The sequence below is a fragment of the Triticum dicoccoides genome, chromosome 5A (genome assembly GCF_002162155.2).
Source record: "Triticum dicoccoides isolate Atlit2015 ecotype Zavitan chromosome 5A, WEW_v2.0, whole genome shotgun sequence".
NCBI lineage: Eukaryota > Viridiplantae > Streptophyta > Magnoliopsida > Poales > Poaceae > Triticum > Triticum dicoccoides.
Window position 1 is genome coordinate 5,072,560 of NC_041388.1, and position 8,586 is coordinate 5,081,145.

General features: G+C 48.3%; 1 long non-coding RNA gene across 1 annotated transcript; it reads left to right on the plus strand.

The window, feature by feature from the left end:
* Positions 1-425: 425 nt before the first annotated feature.
* On the plus strand, positions 426-2,056 carry LOC119296768. The gene is made up of 4 exons (XR_005145375.1): positions 426-468; positions 969-1,017; positions 1,435-1,562; positions 1,874-2,056. It is a non-coding gene; the product is annotated as an uncharacterized LOC119296768 (long non-coding RNA).
* The last annotated feature ends 6,530 nt before the right edge of the window (positions 2,057-8,586 follow it).

Consider the following 8,586-nt stretch of genomic DNA (forward strand, 5'->3'; position numbering starts at 1 on the left):
TGTTCTGTATGCTTTAACTCCGTTGGCTCTGCTCCCTTGCCCAACTGATATGCCTGAAAAGTTCACAGGTATTTCCCTACCACCCGTTCATCTGCCTATGCCTTTCTATAGTGCTGTTTACCATATATAGTATTATTTTTTTTGGTTTATTCGTGTAAACGTGTTCTGGCTCATTTGTGGTGTATAAGAGGCTGTTCAGTACCATAGTGCAAGCAGGGCTGAACCATCGACTAAGAGGCTCATATATGTCAAGAACCTCACATGTGTGTACTGATATTTATGGCTGTATCACCTTTCCTTTGTCATAACAGTCTTATTTATACTTTGCTGTTTATAGATGCAAGCAAACCAGTGTGGTGCTCTGGGATCAGATTGCCTTGGCATTTGCTGCCGATGAAGTTATTGAACTGGGCAAGAAAGAACTGGTGGTTGCTACGTTTGTTGTGACGCTGTTCAAGAAATATGAAGGTGAGCCCGGTGCGGCTCTTCTGTGGTAGAAAAATATGAAGGTGAGCCCGGTGCGGCTCTTCTGTGGTAGAAAAATCTTGCCTGTTGAAGTAGATGTTATAGATCAATAATGGTGCATTCTTGGATAACGCACTGTTTGTTGATTATTGAAACAGTCGTGTGTCATAATAAAGTTTTTTTTCCTGTTTGGTTGCATGTATGTGCATGGATGCTTCCTTTGGACTTCATTATTCTTTGTACGCTGCATACAGTGGGAATGCATATGCTAAACCTGGCGTTTGGACCGGCACCCTCGCACCAGGGCGCGATCCCGATCTGCACCCACTGCTACGTGTATCTTATTTGGTTTGAAATTGTGAGAGGAGACATTTTAGTTTCCCATGATGCATTTTCTTTTTGTTTACATATTTCATTGTTCTTACCCGCCGATGAAATTCTCTATTACAGTGCAATTGTAAAGCTTATACTTCAATCATTTCTGTTTTTTTCTGTCACAACAGTTTTGAGATTGGCCTTGATAGCTGGTTATCATTGTACAAGACATCTTAGGTAAGATCTACCGATGGGTTAGTTTCTCATGTAAACTCACCTTTCATGATGTTCTGTGATAATCATGGCAGACTGAAGATATGTTATCTATGCAGTATAATACTAGCGTTAAAATTCAAGCTCCTTTTGGCATTGTCTAATCATCATGCAGCCCAAATATCTAACTAAACTGCGCTATGGAGCTTGCACTAGCAGAATAAGTTGCCATCCTGAATCATATGTGTAGGCTAAAAAGAAGTGTGGAAACAGTAGTCGTTTCACAAGGATATGTTACTACGGTTGCTTTCAGATGTTGATTTATCTTTCTTCTTGTACTCATTTGCTATATAATTTTGAAGTTTACAAGTCATGAGATTTGATGCCATATTCTAAACCTTGGAGCATTCTTTTTAAGAATATCTTTATTTTCCGTCGCAGCATTATGGCAGAACAATTATTATGCGTCTATCAATGATAACAATGATACCTGATTGAAGATTAGGTGGTCTACAATCCTCAGGTTCTCCAAAACTATATCTCAAGCCTATCAACTCTGAAAATTAAAGGTCTGACTTGAAACTGTGCCCCTCCCCTTTTCCTGTTGCTCAACTCCCTTTTTGTGAATGATGTTCTGCATTAATATCCCAGATTGCAAAATGTTAGTATTGCTATTTCTTTTGTCATGTAGAGATGGGTGCGACATGGGCAATTATGTATCTATAGCTATTATTTTTTAGAAGAATTACATCTCTACAGTCATTTTCGCTTTAAGACAATGATCATTACCTACTACATTCAATGTCACTTCCGTTCTTATAAGTACATGCTAAAGAGAATGCGATATGATATTTACTAACGAGAAATCATATACTTGCAGGTCGCCACCATGCTGTCTCTCTCTGGCCGCCCCTCACATCGTCTTGGTTTGTTGGTTGCCGCTATGTCTCCTGCCGGTTCGCCCGCCGCTACCGCTGGAAGGGTTGTATAGGCCGTCGCTTATGCCACTACTCTGCAGTGACCAGTGAGGACCATGGCATCGAGGCAGCCCAAAAGGGAAACACCGCCGAAAACAACGCTGGTAGAGGCCTCCCTGTCTGCGCCGGTGACTGCTTAAAATCGCCGCCGCCACTGCCGTTGTCCTTGTTGCTTCTTTGCAGGCATTTGATTAAGTCAAAGGCAACATGAAGGCACGACGACGATCAAGGTCTTTATGTACGCCGAGTAGTATCTTTTGCCTACCATACAGTATGAAAATAGATCAAGATGAGACAATTAAGTCACGTACTATGTATTTACATAGCCTGCCTTCGTATGCTTGTATAAGCTCAATGTATCCTTTGTACTGTTCTTCTTTGACTTGGCACATCTGCTCATTTTCAGATAAATTTTAATGTGACTTCCAACGTCATAAACCAGAATTCTTTTTCTGAGGATGCTTATATATGAACTGTTCATCCTATTTGTTAATATATTTTATCCAATATGTTATCCATGTCTAAAACCCGTCTTAAATTTCATATCTTATTCATAGATAATGATTTGGTGTATGACACTGTACTTAATCAATATTATTGGTTATTTTTTATATTTGCAATGCTCCTATGACTATATTACCGGATTGGATATGATCATACCCGGCAGCATCGCTGCTGGGTGCGGCAAGGCGCACTTCCTACCTAGTGGATATAGCATATCCAGCGTGGGCAAAAGGCACAAATTTGACCTTAGGCCGAAACTATATTACAAACTAAACTGTTTTTGAAAGTATTTCATCCAATTGATCCCTAATATGCAGCGCCTGACAGTAAGGCGCTCTTGTGCAGCGCCTAAGACTCAGGCGCCACATCTGTGCAGCGCCTAACTGTAAGGAGTTGCACTACACTATATAGCGCCTAGCTGTAAGGAGTTGCACAGTAGAGTGCAACGCCTTGCTGTCGGGTGCTGCACAAAAGAGTCAGCGACGTGAAATACTTTAAAAATCAGTTTAGTTTGTGAAATACTTTCACTCTGAGGTCAAATTTGTCAATTTTGCATCCAGCCATGTGGCCTGTCTCCAGATGAGTTGATACCGCATGAGCACTGCGGAAATACATGCTCAAGTACGTATGTCTCCATATGAAGATGAATGCAGCACTGCTAACTTTTAACCCGTTTTGGACTCATGCATCTTCCCTCCCGCTTTCTTGCTTGGTCTCAACACGCACGCAGCGGCCCTTCAGTCGGTGTCCACACGAGCTCACATCACCCATGCATTTACCCCTTCTGCTGACTGATTCATAGTATACCCTAGGACCTCTTCCCAGTTAAGTAAGAAAATGCCGTACGTAATTGTTCAGACGATTATTATTACTTCGACGTTGCGTGCTCGTTGCAGCTCACGGAGCGGTCGAAACTCCTTTCTTTAAGTTTGTGTGACAACAGCTCATAAAAACGAATGTTTGTACTCTCGGTGGTGTTGATTGCTTTCAATTTCTTAGCCCTCGCGGCGACCCAAGTAAATGCTCTATTTTTTTATGCCGGAGAGAAGAACCATCGGCAGGCACTCTTCTGTTGGAAGACACGGGCATTTCTTTCATTCCAAATTGCTCACGGGGTGAGCATAGTGAAGAAAGCGAAAGCCATTCTACTCAGGATGCCTTTGTCGGACAGGTCAGCCCACCACATCAGGTGCCAAGTAGAGGTGTCAATGCTCTCGAGTTGAAGCCAAACTTTGATCATTTCTCAGAGTCTAATGATGAGCCGACACTTGAAGAAAAGTTAGTGAACAGTCCTAAGCCCCTGCTTGCATAACGGGCATGCCGTAATTGGGCCAACCTCTCTTGGCCAACCAAGCGAGAAAAATCAATTTTTTGTGTTGTCATCAATCCAGCAGGGATATGCTCATACGCAACTAGTGTGCGTATGTATGGAATTAATAAGTCAGCCAAATAGAATAGTACGTTGTCCCCTAGTCCATTATTATAATGTGACTTGGAGCTAGGTATCTCACTAAATCGACTTTATCTTTTGGCTTTCAGCGCCTCGTCCACCGGCTCATCTATCAGCTGACGCAGAGTTTCAAACATGGTAACAGTCCAAGCACACAGGAGCTAGATTAATCTACTTATTATTTTAGATAGTTACGTGCATGCAATTTTTTTTTAGGCAAACGTGCATGCAGTTAAGTTGAGACTAAGGGCATCTCCAGCCGCGCCTCCAAGAAAGCCCCCAAGCGTGTTTTTGTCCGCCGGCGCTAAAAAATCGGCCCAGTCGCGCCCTCAAGAGCCTAGTTTTCGCCGGCTCGGGCTGAAATTGGCGTCGACGGACCCAACCCGAACCTGGCACGCTGGGGTCGCTCGGGGGCGCCGGGCGAATCGTTTTTGGCGCGAAGAGCTGCGGGCCCGCCGCGTCAGCGACTCTACTCTCTTCTCGCACTTTCGTCGTCCTCATCGCCTCGTTTCCCGCGGCGAATCAATGCCAAAGCTACCGCGCGCTGCCGCGCCGGTCAGCCTTCATTGGTGCCTCACGAGCGGCGCAGTGAAGGCTGAGCGACGCGTCCCTCGGCCGCCATGCAATCACGCCACGCGTAACGCGCCGGCCAAGCCTACCACGCGGCGTCTCCGCCTATAAAAGCCGACTGTAAGCGCGCCGGAGAGACTCACCCCGATCATCCACCGACGACGCGCTCATTTCTTCCTCTTTCCTCCTCTCGCCGTCACCAGTTGAGAAACCATGGCCGAGCGTTTCCCAGGCGACGGCGTGGCGGCGAACGGATTCGGGCGCCGTCATCTGCACGAGGACGAGGCTCGCCTCCTTTTAGAGGTCGAGTACCCGGTCCCGCCGGACATGCGGGTGCCCGGGGTGTGGAGGATCAGCGCCGGCGGCATGCCGGTGCCCCCGGTACCCACCGGCGCGGCGCGGCGTGCGGAGATCGCACGCATCCGCTCGTCCCTGCCGCGTGCGGCGAGGGAGGGGCCCCGGTACGTCCCCGACAGCCCAATCTGGGAGCCGTACTTCCGCCGCCGGCACGGCGAGCAGCTCGAGGCCACCAACGGCGTCGTGCCCTCCGACAGGTTCAACGCCGCCGGTCGGCGTCGGTGATGGGGCGTGCCCGGGCGCATGTTGGAGTCCGTCCTTGAGTACATCGAGGGCGGCAACACGCCGCGCCTCGAGTACCCCGCTCCCCCGTCCTCCTCACGCCGCCGCCGGGGAAGCTCCTGGACGCCGAGGCGCATGGAGACCGGGGTGTCCTCTTCCTCGTCCGGCGGCTCTCCCTGCCTCCACCTCCGCCCCGTCAAGTCGGAGCCCCAGGACACGCCTGTCAGCGCGCATACCCGCAGCTCTGGCGGCTTTCCCTGCCTCCACCTCCGCCCCGTCAAGCCGGAGCCCCAGGACACGCCTGTCAGCGCGCGCACCCGCAGCTCCGGCGCCCTCGTCGAGCCCAAGGTGGAGTCCAGCCTCCCCCCCGGCGCGGCTTCTCCGACGAGGACGCCATGCGGTGGTCGCGCGATGACTACCTGCGCGAGGAGATGATCCGGCAGCGCCGGGCCCTGGAGGAGATCGCCGCCCGCAAACGTGGGCGCGAGGACGAGGACGGTGTCGTCGTCCTCGATAGCGACGACGACGACGCCCCCGGACCGTCCAACCCGCCGCGCCAACCGGGGGAGGGATGCAGCAGGGACGGCGGAGGCGTAGGCAGGGGCGACGACGACGACGACGACGACGGTGACTACACACGGTTCTACAGCCTCCTCGACATGTAGAACCGCGTGGGCGTGCAGCGAGGGAGACGGCGGGGTAGCCCGCGGTAGTTTTTTTTTTGTATAATATGTTTAAATTTGAACGAACTCGCCCGTGTTTGCGTTGTGTTTGCGTCGAATTTGAACATTTTAAAAACCCGTGGGGGGCCGCGACTGGGGGCATCACGCCCCAAGTGCGCGGTTTAGTGCCGGTGCGCTCCCAGGGAACGATTTTTTGCCTCTCCTAAGGGGCCAACGGCTGGAGATGCCCTAAACACAGTGCAAGAAGTAGAGTGATCGAGTCTCAAAGATGCTTTGGCCTGCTTTGGACTCATCCTTCCCGCTTGCTTACTTGGTCTGAAGTCTGAACACGTACGTACGCAGCTGCTAGTGTCCACATCAACCCTTGAATAATTCATTTTTTTTCCAATCAACCCACCCCCCCTCCCCCGGCCCCTCCACATTTTTTTAACTTTCATATCTTTTGAATAAGTAATTCAAATTAAGTTTTGTTTTCATATTTCTGTTTCTCTAAACTGACAAAAAAACGCTTAAAGTTTAAACTCTGAAATTTGGTACGAGCGTCTGAGAGAATCAACTGTTTCATATGAAAAATCGCAAGTTTCAAAGATTAAAACTTATCGTGCCCTCATGCGAGATTCAAGTACTTCATAAATTGCGAGACAATCAAGCGTCGGGACAGAGCTTGCGAGGTGCGTACTCCCGTACCTGCGTGCCCCTGTGTATATCCGAATTAACCAGGACCTCTTCCTAATAATCAAGTAAGGCAGCGCCGTACATGCAATACAAAACAGATACTAGTACTAGTTGTAAACATCGACGTTGCGTGCGCGTTGCAGCACATGGAGAGGTCAAAACTCATCGTGTGTACAGTAGATGCAAGAAACAAAACTGATACTGCTAGTTGTATACGTACATGTCGCTAGAGGTGGACATGCATGCATGTCCATGTCAAACAATCAAGCTGCAGCATGTGAGGTCTCCGTCCACGTCAACGGGAGACGCGGCAGCAACGCATGCAGTAACTAAACTCTGGCAGTTGATAATATTAAGCCTTGCTGGCCGGCTGCGTAGCGTAGGTATTCCTCCATGGCTCCATCCATGGATTTATACCGAAAATCTTGATCGATGGCGAAGTGCAGATATCCCGTGTGACTTGTTCTCTTATTTTTCTCCTACTAGAAGAATCAGATCTATTATAAAGATTCGTCAAAAATACAAAACACCTCAAATATAATAAAAATTATATTAAGGTCCATATACCACCGAACGATCATTACCGCCGCCAATACGAGCCGCCGACGCGCCCCTGTCGTCACTCCCATGCCAGAGCCGGCATGACCTTGTCGATAATAGTCGGGAAGTCTTCGTGCGCCTGCCCCTAATTAAGGACCAGCGCCCCGAAGACGCAGTCGTCTCCGCTGAATTATTGAATCGACCAGAAGAACCTGATACCAAGTATCGCTGTTGTGTACGCACGACTAGAAACCCTAACCTTGCCACCCCGAGAAGCTGGTAGGAATCTACACCGAAGCTCCATCTGATCCGTTCTAATGGACGAACTTGAGGAGGATCGTAGCTGGAAGACTACCTCAAAGAAGAAGCGCTTCCATCCGCCCAATCGACGCCCTATGAGGACTAAAACCCTACCAATCTACTAGCCCGATGGGGGGCACCAGAAATCCCCTCCCCACCACCGGCCATCGGAGCGACAGGCAGAGAAGAGGCGAATCCACAGGCTCGCCGGTGGAGATCGAGGGGAGGAAGGCTTTTCCCAGTCGCCTTACGAGAGGGGAAAGAAAAAGCTTAATGATTTGACGATGTCTGGTTTGTTCTCTTCCATGGCTGAGGTTTAGTTTTTATTTACTAGTACTTCCCATAAAATTTGGTGAATATATTTCCTTTTAAATTTCGTGATGAATATTAGTTGTGTATAAGCACTTAACTACACATCACCCGTATGAATAATTGGATGATGAATAGTACATGCTTGATAGATGCACTGATTCAGATAGCGCAAGATACCACGAGGACACATATTTCTTTTGCTTAATACATGTCTGGAAAATCTAGAGACCAAGCGTTCACTCCCTGGTCTTACCGAGTGAAATTTCTATCACCGCCCATATAAGGAACGTGTGGACGAGAAAGAATGTGAAAAGAGGAGAAAAAAGGAGCAACAGCGACACCACACATGGTTTGCGATGTCCACTGGCATCATATATGACTTGTCAATTGTTGATGAATTTTTCCTAGCACAAAATTCATTTATTTAACTAGGTCCGTCTCTTGCATGTCTACTTATCTCCAACCATCTGGCGGAGAAACAATAGAAGATCAAACCTGCACAAACTGGACTAATCTCAAAGCTTTCAAAAAGCTACATGAGCCGCTCCACCCAACGGGTGAGAGCCTAAGATCATTGAACACACTGTGGCCAAGGACACATCCCCTACAAGACAATTCGTGAAATTGCTGCTTTGTGGATGTACTATCGACAAAAAAGACCAGGAGCACAAAACATGAATCAACAAATCCAGCGGCAAGAGCATGTTTGACAATACTATCGCCGCCACCACCGCAATAATACGCTGAAGTACCGGACGATAATCCGGTAGAACGAAAACCATCGATCTGCGGGGCCAAAACACCATAGGCTCCCCGGTGTAGGTTGCATTGGCCACAACAACCACACCAGGACGGGGATAGAACTGTGGAACTTTTATTCTGTACGACGCTCCTCCATTGTCGGGACTTTGCTGTCAAAGACAGAAAAATCAAACAAATATGAAAAACAAACTGTACTCCGAGCATTTGTTTTCTCCACCTCCGAAAGCCGAAAAGGTGACCG